This window comes from Schistocerca piceifrons, chromosome 3 (assembly GCF_021461385.2).
Source record: "Schistocerca piceifrons isolate TAMUIC-IGC-003096 chromosome 3, iqSchPice1.1, whole genome shotgun sequence".
Taxonomy (NCBI): Eukaryota; Metazoa; Arthropoda; class Insecta; order Orthoptera; family Acrididae; genus Schistocerca; species Schistocerca piceifrons.
In genome coordinates, this window is record NC_060140.1 from 955,671,949 (window position 1) to 955,691,213 (window position 19,265).

Consider the following 19,265-nt stretch of genomic DNA (forward strand, 5'->3'; position numbering starts at 1 on the left):
CATCGAAATAGAACATATGAACCATCGACATGATGAGCTACGGAGGTCGCACAGTTCAATATATGGGGTGCACGGAGCATAAGTGGAGATATTTTTATTGGTGACTGACGACAGTGCACTGAAGAACATTACATCGGTATTTACTTCATTTGCGGACTACTAATTATAGCTATTAGGAGTAGTATGTTTTTGGTTTGGTTACTACCTCTAAGAACGTGTGTCAGGGGCACGTCACTAATGCTTACTTTCCACTGGGCAGCAGGCCAGTTGTTGAAATGTGGATGCAGGGATGCAAAACCGTTAGTCTATACTGACAGGTGTAGTCCACGTAGTGGTGCAGTTACGACCATACAGGTAACGTCAGATAGTAAACTATGTGTTTGCGGAAAGACTGTTGGATGCAGTGAAAAAACGACTAACCCGCTGAAATGAATACATATTAACGTGTCAATGATCAAAGTATATGAACTCATACTTCTATCACATTGTATAAGCTCAGCAGATAAAATATTAGTCTCTCTGTTAAATGAGCACACTAGCCGCTTTGGACACATGTGGCTGGTGTTGCGTGGCTAGCAGGCAGTTACATGACCCTCCACGGTCTGACCTAAGTCGTGACACTGCATCGACTGTTTTTGCAAGTCAGCTGCATGGAATCAGTACATTAAGAAGGACTGACGTAGAGACGTGGTGGAATTACGAGAACTATAGTATTTCAAATGGTTCTAATGGCTCTGAGCACTATGGGACTTAACATCTACGGTCATCAGCCCCCTAGAACTTAGAACTACTTAAACCTAACTAACCTAAGGACGTCACACAACACCCAGTCATCACGAGGCAGAGAAAATCCCTGACCCCGCCGGGAATCGAACCCGGGGAATCGGACGTGGGAAGCGAGAACTCTACCGCACGACCACGAGCTGCGGACAACTATAGTATTAAAATGTGCCCATGGCCATGAGTGAAGATGCTCGATTTGTCGGTGTATCAACATGTACTCTCCAAAGTGTCTACAAGGAATGGTGTACTACTTGCAAGAGTGTCATCTCTTGTCGATGATAATCTGTTTCAAACCTGACACGAAATGTTGCTGTCATCGAATGATGGTTAACCTAAACTAGTTTCCGAGCTAACACGATGAAGGAAACTGTATCCAAGGGATATTTGGAGTCCGGTATGAAACTGCACTCCTACAATGGTCCGATGTGGCGAGCCTTTGCTTCTTTTGAAAGATACTGGGTGTCGACTGCATCAATGGCTCAGCAATGCATTTCACCTGCAGTGTGCGGAGGATGTAATTCCGTTTTGACGTGTTTCCGTGTTGGTTTGTGTGTTTTCCGTAACCTGACTTCGGCCCAATCATTCATGTCGCCGTGTTCGTGAAATAGGACGTCTATTTCAACATTATCGATAGTCAAGAGTTGCACTATCTTCTATATAATTATGATAAATGTGGTGGTCACTCTCACGTCTTCCAAAATTAAAACAGACTTGAAACTTACTGGCAGATTAAAACTGTGTGCCGGACCGAGACTCGAACTCGGGACGTTTGCCTTTCGCGGGAAAGTGCTCTACTGACCGAGCTACCCAAGCACGACTCACGCCCCGTCCTCACAGCTTTACTTCTCCCAGTCCCTCGTCTCCTACCTTCCAAGCCTTACAGAAGCTCTCCTGAGAACCTTGCAGAACTAGCACTCCTGAAAGAAAGGATATTGCGGAGACATGGCTTAGCCACAGCCTTGAGGATGTTCCAAGAATGAGATTTATCTCATTCTGAGAACAGACTTGTTCGCAGGGCTGAGCACATACGTTCCTAGTTGAAGAATACTCAGGTGCCCCGCTGCACTCCAATGATGCATTAAGTTACCATATCTTAATTCCACACTAAATGAATGGACAATGTGGAAGATTGGTGAAGCGTAACTATCAACATATCCGCAATTTGGTAGGTCTACGGTAAATGAACAATGATTCATTTCAGCTGCTACGGTACAGCTGAAGAAACACGAGAACTCACTTCCTCACATTACGAAGACTGAGGCTGCATTACCTGCGCTTTTGTCGTGGTTGCTCCTGTGGGTGTCTAATTTTTTGCTCAGTTTGTGTATAGACACAAGTCAAGTGTGTATTGGTAAATACTCGCTTTTCCAATGCCATTTACTCATTGTGACAGTGCTGTATAGCACTTGGTCTCCTGTCGACAATAAGAAATTTTAGCTTCGTTAGCGCTGCATGGCTGGGAGTGAATAGCGCTTGTGGAGGGATTAAATAGAACTCTTTCTGTCACATTGTTTTCTTATGATATGGAGAATGCTTCAAAACGATGTGAGTGTCAGAGTGTGGCGATGAACATCAGAGATCTGTGCGTGAGACAGAAGTGTGAAAGCGATGGAAGACACTTAAGATAGAATGTTCCAAAAAGGTCTAGAATTTATTAGTAACATGTAAAAGTGCATCGCTTTTTGCTAAAATGTAAGTGTTCACACAATGTCAAGCAGAACCACAAACAGTTGAGGTGGCACTGACAAACGAAACAGAAACAGGAAGAAATGGAGACGTACTGTAACTGTGATGGAGTCCTCGGCGCCTGCAGACTGGCAACCCGGTGACATTCCTCTGACTCCGCATGCCTACTGTCAGACGCAGGAGCAGCAGCATAGCCCGAATGCAGGTGTCTAGGAGACTCGTTGTGGGTTGTATCTCCATAGGTACATTTTCAAAGTGCTCAACAAAAGCCGCCGAGGATGTTGCTGAACCGGTTGGTCTTGGAGGAACCCTATCTCATTTTACTCACATACATGTCAATGTTGCACCTCCATGATCACGTCATAGGACGGCGCTAAACTGCAACGCTGAAAAGGCACATGCACCCTTTGCTGCTTTGGATCACTTTCAAATTTCGTCGAACGGTTTTGAACGGTCGCTAGTGATTCCATCCTGTACACCACAACAAAAGTCGCACTACACTCCAAAGTGGTATAAGGATATTCAGTACCATTGCTGACCCACGTTACCCTTAGAGAATGACTGAGTCACCCAGAGGGTGCCAGCGACGTCAAGCGATGACAAGAAAGTCATCCTGTTGCACAGCGCACAGCGTACTGACGTTTTCGACGCCGATCTGTGACCGGACCAACGCCCCAAGCAGAAGGCATGATTTCATTCACGCACTTTGAACCACCCCCTATTGTTTTTTCGTTTCTGTTCTGAGCGGCGGTGTGTTTGAAATGTTTTCCTCGACCACTCACGAACGCACAAGAGAACTGCGTTATTAGAACGCGAGGCGTAGCGGTTCTGACCTCCATCGCCGAGACACCAAAATAAGTGGTGAAATGTGCGTACGACGGGCTGTGACCACCTTCTCATGACATGACACGTCCACTATGGCGTTGGGCAGAATCCTGGTGAAAACTGGTGCCAATGTGACGTCATTATCCCACCCTACACCTCACACGAACCTCTGAGCTCTGACTTATTTTCGTATGTGCCGACACCTTACTATTTCAAACGTCGTCGAGCGCGAGGAAGGCGTCCCCGGGCTTCACGCTTTCGCACCATTACAGAGGAGCGCTACAGCCATGTTTGAGTCAAGTTTCGAACTTACGAGTAGCAACGGGAGAAAATTACATGGTTTCGAAAAACTGAACCTTTAATTGGGTTTCGCAGTGTACAATGTAAAATGGCTCTGAGCACTATGGGACTTAGCATCTGAGGTCATCAGTCCCCTAGAACTTAGAACTACTTAAACGTAACTAAGGACATCACACACATCCATGGCCGAGGCAGGATTCGAACCGTAGCAGTCGCGGGGTCCGGACAGAAGCGCCTAGAACCGCTCGGCCACCGCAACCGGCTACAATGTAAAAAAATGAATATTTAGTTTAATAATAACAAAAAGATCTTCTCTTGTGGCAACTATGGCGAAGCTAGGTAATGTAGCTGATAAGGGATATAGTCCTAATAGCGGGACAGTTACGAGAATGTGTATCGTGTTTTAGTATTTTAACGGTTTGTATGAATCAGGACGTACTTGTTATTACGGAGTCACCCACGATCGATATTTGCAGAAATAAGGTTTCCTTTTTTTATAAAAATTCAGTTATACAACAGCTCGTCCTCGTCTTACAGAAAGCACTTTCACACACAGTAAATCGTCGTACTGAAAAGTTACGTTTCACTGGTGTATGTGGCCGTGATTACTGAGTAACTGTGAATATGATCTGAAGCTGGAAGAAGTGCATGCAACCGAAGGCACGGAAAAAAGTGCACTTTTCATCCGAAGTGCTCAGTCGATGCAGGTGTCAGCCTCAAATCATCGCACTACTCTTTGCGCTGTACGAAACCGTCGGCAGATGACAGTTACTGTGAGAGACAGTAATAAAGTTTTAATTACCACTTCGGAAGAATGCAATTACGTAACTAACTTTCGCGCTTATTTGCGTCTGTGTATCTGCAGTGCTGGTAAACACTGGAATCCTCTTGCACTGTGGCGCGTGCATGTGCCCTGTTGGTAGACACTGGAATCCTCTTCCAACTTTGCCGCAGAACGCAGATCAAGGAGTCACAAAAAAGTGGCTCCGCCCCGTTATGAAACAGGCTGTCATGCGGTAATTGTTGTTGTTTATTTTTGGTTTGATGGGACCAATGCTGCAATATTCCAAGGCGAGTTGCTAGAAGTGTACAGCATATGGAACAATGGTTAGAGAGCGATGGCGTTGCCTGTGCTGTCAGCCAAGTCTGATTGACGAAGAGCGAAGTGGCAGACCATCTCCCTGTAACGGTCCAGGGATCTCTATAGAAAAGAGTTACCACAATCGAGGTTGCAATCTAAAATGTAATATTCAGTCGTTGATCAGTTTTCAACATCTTGCTCGACATTACGACCATCACAAATGCCGCACCCTGCTGGATTGCACGGCTGCTCACGTCCATTACAAACCCCCCTCACCCCCCTCCCCAACCCCACCACTCGAATCGAGGCAGCAGCGGAAATATTGCTCCTGTGAGACACCAATACCCTCAGTTACTTGGAACGTGGACTAGTCACTGGATGTTACCGGAGTAAGAAATCCATCAGCAATATTTCAATCTTTCTAAAGCTGCCCAAGTCGATTGTTGGTGATGCGACTGTGGAGTGGAAACGCTAAGGAACAGCCACATCTAAACTGAAACCAGGAGCACCTCATATACTAACGGACAGGAACCGTCGAGCATGCCGGAGGGGAGGGGGGGGGGGCGTGGTTGTAGAAGAACACTGAAATCAACGGAAGGAATTAGTTAGTTACTTGTTCCGTAGATCAAGTTCAATATAAACGTTATGGTGCGGAATGTGTCAACAGAACAAATATAGAACACTTTTTTCTGTTGTGGTCTTCAGTCTGAAGACTGATTTGCTCCAGTTCTCCATGCTACTATATCTTGTCCAAGCCACTTCATCTCCGAATAACTACTGCAACCTATATCCTTATGAATATGCTTTCTGTATTCATCTCTTTGTCTCCCTCTATGATTTTCACACTCCTCACTCACAGCCCCCACAATTCACTACAACACTAGATTGGTGATCCCTTGATGTCTCAGAATGTGTCCTATCAAAGGATCCCTTCTTTTAGTCGGATTGTGCCACAAATTTCTTTTGTCCCATTTCTATTCAGTACCTCCTCATTAGTTACCTGATCTACCCAGCTAATCTCCAGCATTTCTCCGTAGCACCACATTTCAGAAGCTTTCACTCTCTTCTTATATAATCTGTTTATCGTCCACGTGCAACTTAAATACATCGCTACATTCCATACGAATATGTTAGAAAACAATTCCTAAGACTCAAATCTATGTTGGATGTTAACAAGTTTCTTTAGTTCAGAAACCCTTTTCTTGTCACCGCCAGTCTGCATTTTACATCCTCTCTACTTCGGTCACCTCCGTTATTTTACTGCCCACATAGCAATACGCATCTACTGTTTTAAATGCCTCATTTCCTAATATAATTCAATCAGCTTCACCTGATTTAATTCGACTACATTACATTATATTTGTAAACTTATATACTTTAGATCCTTCAAGAGTTTTATAGCTGGATATTTCACTCCTTTCTGTACGAAAGTTAGCTTCATTAAAGAATAATGCAGATCATTTTTCCTTCTAGTGCTGTCCTTGTGAATATCTATGTTTCTCTTAAACTTTGATGCAATACTGCAACCAGTTGAAGAGGTGAATACATATACTGTGACGCTCTGGTTAATATTTCAAGCTGTTTAAAGAGATACTTTCAAGTTATACCTGTGTGAAGTCCAGAAAAAACGATTTAATTATTTTCTTTTGTGCAATGAATACTTTTTGCCTAAACATTAAGTTACTCCTGAATATTATAGTATACGACATCAACAAATAAAAAGTGCAAGAAAGTACTAACTTCTGTGCCCCCAAAGTTATTAGTTGTTCCTGTGAGAAAAGTATCAGCACCTAAACGTCTCCTCCGGGCTACGACATGGCTCTTCAAGGTTAAGTTATCCGCCTCGATAGTTGAGTGGTCAGAGCGGCCGAATGCTATGCCGGCTCCGATTTCCGGCTGGGTCGGAGATTTTCTCCGCTCAGGGAGTGGGTGTTGTGTTGTCTTCATCATCACATCAACCCCATCGACACGCAAGTCTCCGAAGCGGCGTCACCTCAAAAGCCTTGCACCAGGTGACCGGTCTGCCCGACGAGAGGACGTCGCCACACGACATTTCATTTCATTTCAAGTTTAATTTTTTTCATCAATATACACACCTAAGAGGTTACAACTTTCTATCGTGTCTATTATTTCTTGTTGATGTAATAGGTTAACAGAAACTAAGATGTTACTCTTCAGGCTTTCCCGGCGATCTAATGACATCTTGGGTTGTCGGGTGTTCTGCCGGATATCAGCGTCGTACTTGCACGATATTTCGGTCACGTAGCTCGAGACCTTCATCAGGTGCGACCTGAGACTGCTCCTCGAGTGGACCTGGTCCAGTATTTATGCCTATGGCCTTCCCCCTCCACCAACGGCTGCAGGCGCTTCCTCTGTGGTCCGCGCCCATTCCCTGCGACCTGCTGGAGCGTTGCTGCTCCGTTTTCCGTCCGCTGCGGTTCTAGGTGTTCCCTCTGCGGTCCGCGCCCACCAAACCCGCTCCTGGGGGTTTCATCTACGGTCTGGGGTACCAAGCGTTCCCCCTGCGGTCCGCGCCCGCTCACCACGACCTGTTGGAGCGTTGCCGCTCCGTTTTTCGTCTGCTGCAGCTCTGGATGTTCCCTCTGCGGTCCGCGCCCACCAGTCCCACTTCTGGGTGTTCCATCTTCGGTCTGGTGCTCCTGGCAGTCCGTCAGGGGCTCGTTTACCATCTCCATGTCTCTGGTTCTTCTGTTTCTGTAGTGTTGCAGCTGGCCCCGTTGCTCCTTTAACAATTCCAGAGCCGGATCCCAGGCTCTGCTTAGCTGGTACCCTGTGTCACGATTCATAAGATCGTCAGCCATTTTAATCTCAATCGATTCTCTTATAACACTGTCCCAAAATCTGGGTGTTTGTGCTAGAATCTTGGTATCCTCATACTTCATGGCATGATCTAGTTCTAGACAGTGTTCAGCAATGGCTGACTTAGTCACCTGTCTTAATCTAGTGTGCCTCTGATGTTCTTTGCACCTGATCTCCACAGTTCTTGTCGTCTGGCCAATGTAGGACATGCCACATTGACAAGGTATATTGTAAATCCCTGGTTTTCGTAACCCCAGGTCGTCTTTGACACTACCCAGCAGTCCCCCGATCTTGTTGGGTGGACAGAAAACACACTTGATATTGTGTTTACGCAGGATCCCACTGATTCTGGCAGAAATATAGCCAGCATAGCGCAGATATGCCACCTTCCTTGCTTCATCTTGGTCTTCTTCAGGAACCTGTGGTATAGTGGCTGGTCGGAGTGCCCTCTCAATTTGTCTGTCCATGTATCCATTCTTGGAGAAAACTGTTTTGAGACGTTCTATCTCTATGGGTAGATTCTCTTGGTCTGATAGGGCTGTTCACCAGGGTCCCACTGAAGGACTCACTAGAACTGACTGCAGAGAAATTTGATGGTGCTCTGTTGGACCTGTTCATTCATACACTGACATCCACGTGTTTCCTGTACGGAAACCAATATTACGAGCAAACTGAAGGTGTAGCTATGGACAGCCCACTGTCCCCTGTGGTTGCCAACATGTTTATGGACAGTTTTGAGGAGAGGGCATTGGAGACAGCCACATTTTAAATGCTTCTTTAGGTATGTGGATGACACCTTCGTGATCTGGCCACATGGGATGGACAGGCTCAATGAGTTTCTTGAACATCTTAACTCATGTCACCCTAATATCAAGTTCACCATGGAACTGGAAAAGAATGGTCAGCTGTCATTTTTGGATGTACTAGTCCAGAGGATAGCAGATGGATCAATTGGCCACAGTGTGTACCGAAAACCTACACACACTGATTTATATCTGCAGGCCAGCAGTTGTCACCACCCTGCACAGAAGAATGGGGTTCTGAAGACTTTGGTCCACAGAGCACGTGCCCTATCAGACCAAGAGAATCTACCCATAGAGATAGAACGTCTCAAAACAGTTTTCTCCAAGAATGGATACATGGACAGACAAATTGAGAGGGCACTCCGACCAGCCACTGTACCACAGGTTCCTGAAGAAGACCAAGATGAAGCAAGGAAGGTGGCATATCTGCCCTATGCTGGCTCTATTTCTGCCAGAATCAGTAGGATCCTGCGTAAACACAATATCAAGTGTGTTTTCTGTCCATCCAACAAGATCGGAGGACTGCTGGGTAGTGTCAAAGACGATCTGGGGTTACGAAAACCAGGGATTTACAATATACCTTGTCAATGTGGCATGTCCTACATTGGCCAGACGACAAGAACTGTGGAGATCAGGTGCAAAGAACATCAGAGGCACACTAGATTAAGACAGGTGACTAAGTCAGCCATTGCTGAACACTGTCTAGAACTAGATCATGCCATGAAGTATGAGGATACCAAGATTCTAGCACAAACACCCAGATTTTGGGACAGTGTTATAAGAGAATCGATTGAGATTAAAATGGCTGACGATCTTATGAATCGTGACACAGGGTACCAGCTAAGCAGAGCCTGGGATCCGGCTCTGGAATTGTTAAAGGAGCAACGGGGCCAGCTGCAACACTACAGAAACAGAAGAACCAGAGACATGGAGATGGTAAACGAGCCCCTGACGGACTGCCAGGAGCACCAGACCGAAGATGGAACACCCAGAAGTGGGACTGGTGGGCGCGGACCGCAGAGGGAACATTCAGAGCCGCAGCAGACGAAAAACGAAGCGGCAACGCTCCAACAGGTCGTGGTGAGCAAGCGCGGACCGCAGGGGGAACGCCTGGTACCCCAGACCGTAGATGAAACCCCCAGGAGCGGGTTTGGTGGGCGCGGACCGCAGAGGGAACACCTAGAACCGCAGCGGATGGAAAACGGAGGAGCAACGCTCCAGCAGGTCACAGGAAATGGGTGCGGGCCACAGAGGAAGCGCCTGCAGCCGTTGGTGGAGGGGGAAGGCCATAGGCATAAATACTGGACCAGGTCCACTAGAGGAGCAGTCTCAGGTCGCACCTGATGAAGGTCTCGAGCTACGTGACTGAAATATCGTGCAAGTACGACGCTGATATCCGGCAGAACACCCGACAACCCAAGATGTCAGAAACTAAGATATTTTTGACAGCGCAAAACTGAGTGAGCTTCGTTTTTCCGAAGTTTGAACCTAGCCCACTTCTGCAAAACCGGTACCGAGACTCCATCTTGGGACTTGGTAGAACACTTGCCCAGGAAGGCCTCCGAGTCTCAGACGACTACACACCTTTGATCTGCCAGGAAATTTCCATATCAATGCACATGGTACTGCAGAGTGAAAATTCATTCTGGAATCATCCCCCAGGCAGTGCATAAGTTATATCGCCACCATATTCTATCTTTCAGGTGTGGTAGTCTTGCAAGCTGTGCAGGAGAACTTCTGTGAAGTTTGGAAGGTTGGAGATGGGATACTGGCGGAAGTAGGGCTGCGAGGAGGGCTAATGAGTCGCGCGTAGGTAGTTCAGTCGGTAGAGCACCTGCCCGCGAAAGGCAAGGTCCCGAGTTCGAGACTCAGTCCGCCACACAGCTGTAATCTGCCAGGAAGTTTCATATCAGTGCACACTCCAGTGGAGAGTGGAAACTCATAGCCGGCCGGAATGGCCGAGCGGTTATAGGCGCTACAGTCTGGAACCGCGCGACCGCTACGGTTGCGGCTTCGAATCCTGCCTATGGCATGGATGTGTGTGATGTCATTATGTTAGTTAGGTTTAAGTAGTTCTAAGTTCTAGGCGGCTGATGACCTCAGAAGTTAGGTCACATAGTGCTCAGTGCCATTTGAACCATTTTTCGGAAATTCATACGGAAGAATGGTAACTGCCGTCCTGTGTAATGCCAACAGCGAGGGGTTGTCATGGTTAGGTTGTGGTCCCCTTATTGCGCTTTAGGAAACGGTAAATGCAGAAGGATGCGGATGCATGCTACAGCATTGTGTAAGCATAGGAGCAGTTCCGGGACGATGGCTTTGCTTTGAGAACAGTATCTGTGACGGAGTGGTTTGTGGAATAACATTCTTGAAATTGACTATGCTGCCAACAGTCCCAACTTGAACGCAATGGAACACCTTTGGAACGAGTTAGAATGTCTCCCTCGCTTCAGCTCCAACAGTCGAAATCTGTACCTTCTCTGGTTTCGGGTCTTGGGACAGAATGCGCTTGTGCACCTTCACACACATTCAGACATCGTATTTTAAGTGTCCCCAGCAGGGTCTAGGTCACCGTAAAGGCGAAGCGTAGACATACCTCATATGAATGTTCAATAGTAGGTGTCCATATAATTTCCATCAGATGCTGTAGGCCTGATCATGCAGAACATTATGATCACCTACATAACAACCGGTACGACCACCTTTGGCACAGATAACAGCGGCGACGTGTCGTGGCATAGAAGCAGTGAGGATTTGGTGGGTCGCTGTAGGCAGATGGCACCACATCTGGACACAGAAGTCATCTAATTCCCATATATTCCGGGAAGGGGGGCCATGAGCTGTGAATCCAGGTTCAGTCACCTCCAAGATGTATTCGATCTGGTTCAGATCTTGATAGTCGGGGGGGGGGGGGAGGGGAGGGAGGACGGCACATCAATCAGACCTTGCTACTGTGTTGCTCAAACCACTCCATCATACTCCAGGCCCAGCGACATGACGCATTGTCTTCTTGAAAAATGCCAGTAACCAATGCACGATAATGCTTGGCCTTCACGGTGTGTTATACGAGCTCCACTGTCCCTTTGGATGCCTACGTGAATGTTGCCCAGAGCAGAGAGGAGCCGCCGCCAGCTTGTCTCCGTCCCACAGTAAAGGTGTCAAGGAGCTGTTCTTCCGAAAGACGACCGATTCGCGGCCTCCCAGATGGATGATGACGTAAGCAACGGGATTCATCAGACCATGCAACGCTCTGCCTCTGTACCGATGGTCACGCTCCTATTTCAGTTGTAGTTGCCGATGGTGTTAACATTGGCACATGCATGGGTCATCAGCTGCGAAAGCCCACCGTTAGGAGAGTTCGATGCACAGTGTGTCCAGACACTTTTCTACTCTGCTCAGCGTTAAAGCCTGATGTTAGTGCTGTCACAACCGCCGCCAGTCCTGGTTTACCATTCTGCCCAGCCTACGACGTCCGATATCTGTAATGATGAGCGGTCGCCCAAACGCATGATATCTGGAACTGGTTCACACTGGTTTCGCCAAGTGTTGAAGACACTCGCCGCAGCACTCCTCGCACAGCCGACAAGTCGTGCACTTTTCAAAATGGTCGTGCCATCACAATCTGCCCTCGGTCAGACATATTGCGCGCCATCCCCGCTCTACACACGGGCATCATGCGTCTCTTCATACTACACGCACCGATCGTGTGACTAGCAGTCATTCCTCGCCAGATGACGCCGCTATCACCTGGACGGGTCCATATCGATAGTGGGTCGGTGGTCGTAACGTTTGGCTAGTCAGTGTATGGCCAAAATGAGGAGCTCTGCGAGGAAGTTCTCCAAGTTATCGTAGGGAAAAAAGTCTCGCACTGAAGCCTTAATGTACGAAAGCGCGGATACCGAGTTTCACGGTTGCAGCACTTGATTTTTCCAGCTGATAGCTGAAATTTTACGATTACCTCTCGTACGTGCTCAACCGTACCTGTTGCGCCTCCGCTAAATGTCGGGCGGGCGTGCTAGCCGTCGCCCCGTGCGGCGGACTTTCGCGCCGGCCGGCTGGCCAGCTGACTGGCTGCTCTACGAACGCGGAAGTGTGTCCCCCCCGTGGCGGCGCGTGTCCTAGCGCCGGGCTGGGCTAGGCGAGGCGAGGCTAGCCTAGGCCGGGACACAGGCAGGGCGTGGCTGGCGCGACAATGCGGCGTGTCCTGGCACCGCGGCGCCGGCCGGGAAAGCGGCTCCCGGCGTGGGGGTCCGCGGGTCGACGCTCGCCGGCCGCGCGGCTCCGCGCTCACTCTCTGCGTGACTCAGTCCTCTCCATCCAGTGTGTTCTCGTCACTGGGTGAGCCCTAAAACTCACCGACCACAACAACTAGGATCTGGTACAGCAAATTACATAAATAAAAAACAAGACAAGTGCGAATAGGAATCGCGCTCTGAGGATTCCGTACATACTTACTTATGTAAATCATCATCATCATCATCATCATCATCATTTCAGACTGATTATGCCTTTCAGCATTCAGTCTGGAGCATAGTCCCCCTTATAAAATTCTTCCACGATCCCCAATTCAGTGCTAACATTGGTGCCTCTTCTGATGTTAAGCCTGTTACTTCAAAATCATTCTTAACCGAATCCAGGTACGTTCTCCTTGGTTTACCCTCACTCCTCCTACCCTCTACTGCTGAACCCATGAGTCTCTTTCAAACATTCTGCGTGGTGTCTGTTTGTTTGTTCTAAGTCGTGTCTCCCTACCACTTTCGCGCAACGACTCTCTGAGCGGTTTTTTTTAGGGAATTGACTAGTTTGAACCTGGGATCTGTTGCTGGTAAGGAGACGCCAGAGCACACATGGCATGTAGAGTTCAGTGAGACTAGCGATGATATAATCATATACTTAATGATTTCAGCATCAGCTCCACTGTACTCCCTGTAAAAGAATCTTAATACTAACTAAATTTAGTGGACAGGGTTCAAGGCTTTCCTATTTTTAGTAATTGGTAAAATAACGTCGAAAAAGCAGTTACGTTTACAATTGGAAATTTTATTCTACTCACAAAATATTGTTTGTAAATTGCACTATTGATAAAAGGAAATGTTTTAATACAGGATGATAAAAACCAACTGCGTTCAACAAAAATGTGAACGAATATTCCCCGAATGGGTTTCCAGGTTCTACAATGGATCGAAGGATGACCTATGCCATATCACATCTATAATCTAGGTTTAAATTAAGTTTCACAAAAGAGAAAACTATCAAAATGGTCTACAGTGACCCTCAGTTATCTTTAATTACTTATCTAACTTGTCGTAAATTACAGTGGCTGATGTGGCTTCTCAATAATTATATAACAGAAAAATCATAGCGTTTCAGATTTTAACTTCAAGTGGCAAATGTGAATACCATGAGCTTCAATTGACGATCGACACTAGTATTACGCAAAAAGGGGATGTAACAGATGAGACTTCTGCAGTTCTGAGTGAAGCTTTATGCGCTGTTATGCGGCATCGCGTGCGTTCATTACCTTGTCGGTGTTCGTCAGGGGGCAGCGGGCAGCACAGCTCCGCTCACCTCGCTGTCTCCGAAGCAACTCTCTCATAACTTCTCCTTACTACAATTTACGGAAGTTGGTTTAAAAAAAAACTATCTGGCTGTGTTTTCATCTGACCAATCAGGGTCTCAATGTTAACCTTAAGCTCCACCTACAAAATTCTGTCTATCCAATGAGAAACGTTATACTTTTCGTGGTGGGGCAATGTTTTTAACGTTTGCAACGTAGCAGAGACGCGAAATAGTCTCACGCTAAAACTTGCAGCTGGTGTGGCCCTTTTAGTGTTATCGTAAGATCTGTACTGTTCTTCTGGAGGGCTCTTTCTTTTAACATGGGCTGGGGGGTGGTCCTGGTCGTCGGCAGGCGATGTGGGTGTCCGTCCCTTATCGTAGGGCCTTCTCGCTTAACACGGTTCTGCTCTCGGCTTCTGTTCTCGTTTCTCCTCTCGGAACTGCGTCTGTCTCACGGTGGGAAGGCATGACATGCATTTAGGCATTCTTGTGTTAGCCTGTGGTATTCCATTTGCTCACTCGTTACTTGTATTACTTTGGTTAATTTAATGTCAGGATTTACTCAGAGCTATCTGACCTACTGTCGGATTTGCTTATCATGTCAGGGTTTTCATGGAAGGTGTTGGATTTGCCTGACACCTTACATCTTGGGTAACCTTGCTTCTCCCATGCGTGTAACACGACCCCACCATCTAAGCCTGTTCGCCCTGGCTGGTACATCTATAGAGTTCTTTCCCAGTTTTTATTTGATTTCCTCATTGTGGACACCCTCCTGCCATTGCTCCCATCTACTAGTAGCTGAAATAATCCTAGCCCATTTCACATCTGTAACCTCAACCTTACTGATAAGGTAACCTGAATCCACCCAGATTTTGCTCCCATACAACAAAGTTGGTCGGAAGATTGAACGGTGCACAGATAACTTAGTCTTGGTACTGACTTCCTTCTTGCAGAAGAGAGTAGATCGTAGCTGAGCGCTCACTGCATTAGCTTTGCTTCACCTCGCTTCCAGTTCTTTCACTATGTTGCCATCCTGTGAGAATATGCGTCCTGAGTACTTGAAACCGTCCACCTGTTCTAACTTTGTTCCTCCTATTTGGCACTCAATCCGTTTATATCTCTTTCCCACTGACATTACTTTCGTTTTGGAGATGCTAATCTTCATACCATAGTCCTTACATTTCTGATCTAGCTCTGAAATATTACTTTGCAAACTTTCAATCCAATCTGCCGTCCCAACTAAGTCATCCGCATATGCGAGACTGCTTATTTTGTGTTCACATATCTTAATCTCACCCAGCCAGTCTATTGTTTTCAACATATGATCCATAAATACTATGAACAACAGTGGAGACAGGTTGCAGCCTTGTCTTACCCCTGAAACTACTCTGAACCATGAACTCAATTTACTGTCAACTCTAGCTGCTGCCTGACTATCTACGTAAAGACCTTCAGTTGCTTGTAAAAGTTTGCCTCCTATTCCATAATCTCGTAGAACAGACAATAACGTCCTCCTAGGAACCCGGTCATATGCCTTTTCTAGATCTATAAAGCTTAGATACAGTTCCCTGTTCCACTCGTAACACTTTGAAAAGTCTCTGTTGGATTCCTTTCATGTTAATTTCATAAATATGTTGTCATTTACGGCATAAATTCCTCTTCTAAATTTACTGTGGTGTTTCTGACTCTATCTGGGAGACTGAGCAGTGGAACGTGTTACTTTTACAATAAACAAGAACGATCTGTCACACTACTACACTTTAAAGCACAGTTTATATGTAATTCATGTCACACAGTCTCATACGGAACCTACATCCGCTTTCTTTTATATACTGTATATGATAAGATACTGTCATCCCCCTTCCCTTCTGTGTGAGAGGATGAATGAGCAAATGTATTTCTAGTTGCATGCTTGAGGGTAGCAGACAAGCCTGTCTGCTAGAGAACAGTAGGACCAACGTCAGAACAGGTAGCTACGCTTTCTAAAAGCAGAGAGGTTTCTATTCTTAGTATGGTCCTGTCCATCCCTTGTCATGTTAGTATAGGAAGCTGCCCCTCTGGCCACTTCCGCTTCTATTTGTGAGCCACCCTCAGGAAGGGACCATGGCAGTCTGTCCTCGGCGAGCGTCTGAAGTGGTAATATCTCCGGCTAAGCGCGTGTCTGCTAAGTCCTTAGGAAAATGGATTTCTTAAGTTCAGCCTAACTGAAAATTTAATCACTTTTATTTCAGGTTTAGCTCTAAAATATCTAATGTTATCTTAAATTGCAACGGAGTGTATTCCGAGTGTGAAGTTCAGAATATCTTCCAGTAGTTGCTTTGTCACTACTTTGTGAGTAAAGTGGAACCACGTGTTGATCAGTAACTCTAACTAAGATCATCAATCTTAAATGCGAATGTGCGTGAGATTATAACGTCTCGTCTTGACAATATTTTTCAATATAGCAACTTTTCTTTATGTTCAACCCACGTGGGGTGTACTTTGTGAGACCAGTACCACGTGCTTATACAATTGTTTGACCCATCAGGTTAATAGTAAGACGATAGTAACCAGTTCGAGGTTTTTCTTTTGTAAATTGCTTTTCGATCTAATTTATTTCAATTATCAAAATTATTGTTGAGTTACACTCTTTGTGTAAACCAAGTTGACCACGTGAAACATGTGGTGTAATCATCAAAGTAGCCCTCAGCTATTCTTTTCGGGAAGATTTCACAGAGAGTTAATATGAATTTAGTATACCAGTGTGTGGTAATTACATGACGGACAGGATTGCGCTACGAACGTAACTTCTTTGGGTGAAAATTGAATCGGTTGGTTGTGGTTAATTTCCTCTTGCATATGTTTCAACGTTCTTCGTGTGTTATTTTATGAATGCAGTGTTGTATGCAGTCTCCCAATCTTGACTCCATATTTAATGTGTTCCGTAAGATTACAAACTCACATTTTCACAGTCCTAAATAAGGCACCAGCTTAGTTATGATTCAAGTTTAATACGCTGAAATTTCAATGATAAATGTTAAAATAAATTTCCGAATGTAAACTGGTTTATTTATTTTTATTTAAATTCTGTTTTATATATATGTATATGTATCATCGGTTGTCGTATGACTACTAAATGATTATAATTAATGTTAGTCTGGTTGGGAATTTGGTAAGCTAGACTGGATAGTTGGTGAAACAGTTGCTCAGTAATGCAAGGTTAACTTCCCCACATAGCTCACAGCTTTTAAACCGCTTTTATTGTTTATCAGTACCGGTTTCATAGCAAATTAATGCAACAACATTACATCTTCTCCATTATTTGCCGTAAGCTAAAGATCTGGTCCTGACAAGCTCTAAGAGGGCTAAACACACACTGATTTTCATCCATTTTGTCCTCAACTAATAATTATGTACATAGATAATAATTTCGTGTAGCTCAATAGTGTCGTGCAAATTTTTCTATTGGACACCACTTCGGCGACTGGCGTGTCCCTAACCTACCCCTATTACCCAAACGGAGGAACGGGGTCCACGTTTTACAGTGGAATCTGGCGACTTCACACATCGCTGATAGGTGAAAACCAGATTAATCCGAAAAGTAGAAAACTGCGTGGTCGGATCGAGTTTCGATCCCGCCATGTCTCGGTTTCCAGACGCGAGCTTTACTCCTTTTTTTCCCCTCCCTGTTCATTTTGTTCGGCGCCGTTGCCGGCATTAGGTCTGGACGGTCGTCATACGAGACTCCTCGAGGTGCATCGTTGACTACTTCACTCAGCGATTACTTATTTTTTATTTGTTTAATTACAGAGAGCGGCCCACCCTCTGACCGACACGGTGAGCCACTGTGCTGGAATCTGCTGGACCATCAAGCCCGAGATTTACTTGTATAGGTTCTGACATACGACACGCCTCTACAGATTTTGATGAGTGAATTGGAGAGTCTGAAAATGTGTGACATATATGACCGTATCTTTTGATTGCGTTTACTTTGAAGATTAAATTATTTACGCCACCAATGGACGGTAGACCTTAGTCTACTTGCTGAGAAAAAGGGGTCTTGACACATGGGCACACAGACTGACGGGAAAACAAACGGTAAAAAAATTCTTAAGTAATATAAATACAGATTTTTTTCCTTTACTTGCATTGTGAAAATTTGATGCTCGTCAAATTTAATGACCTTAGATCGACGGGAAGTATGCTATAGGTTTTGATGCGTGATTTTGCTAGTATCGAACCATGTGAGATAAATGGTCGTATCTTTTGACAGCATTAACGAGGAAGCTTAAATTTTTCACACTACCATGGGACCGTACTTACTACCAAGGGACCGTACGTATAAGTATGTGACATAAATTTCAACTTAATACCCCTACCCGTTCCTGAGGAAAAGGGGCCTTAACAGGCGGGCAGACAGACGCGCAACAAAATGATCCCCTCAGGATTACATTTTCACCGACTGAGGTACAGAATCCTAATAAATAACATACCCAAAGCTGTGTGAACTGGAAACAGGTCAGGCTGATTCTTCTGCCATTTTAAAGGCAAAAAAAGAAAAAGAAACGGATACAACCATCACCTGTTCTCCCGGTTCCTGTTGCCTATCTAACGGCTTCCAGGGGCAACAAAAATCTCATTTTCAGTACTTCACATATTTATTGACCAAACTCAAAAGCAGAAAACGCTGTCATAATCTAATCATTAAGAGATATAATCATACGTTACAGTTTTAACAAAATAACCAACCTATTAAACGTAGAAACTGTGATACTACTTCAGACAGCGTAACTCACGGCGCGCAAATAATCCAGACTACAATCATCCGGTGTTTCAGAAAGACAACACTTAGCGGCTTCCAACATACTTAACATATAATTTTGAATCAGTCCTTCCTGAAGGTTTTTCTCGCTTGTACCCCTAACAAATTAATGAAAGGAAGAAGTTTATCAATTACGTCAATTTCGCTGTCCATACATTATTTCTTCAGCATTAGGCATCACTTTTTAATTTATTATTTGTTTACTACTAATTCTGTTCGCAACCGATTTTGGAGTATCCACACGTACGACTCAATGTATAGTCGACACATACACTATGTGGAGCCCTCCATCGGTAATGCTGGAATTCAATGTGGTGTTGGCCCATCCTTAGCCTTGAAGACAGCTTCCACTCTCGCAGGCATACGTTCAGTCAGGAGCTGCAACATTTCTTGCGGAATGGCAGCTGCACTGAGGAGAGGTATGCATGTCGAACGGTGAGGCTTAGCACGAAGTCGGCGTTCCAAAACATCACAAATGTGTTCTATAGGATTCAGGTCAGGATTCTGTGCACGCCAGTCCATTGCAGGGATGTTATTGTCGTGCAACCACACCGCCACAGGCCGTGAAATATGAACAGGTGCTCGATCGTGTTGAAAGATGCAATTG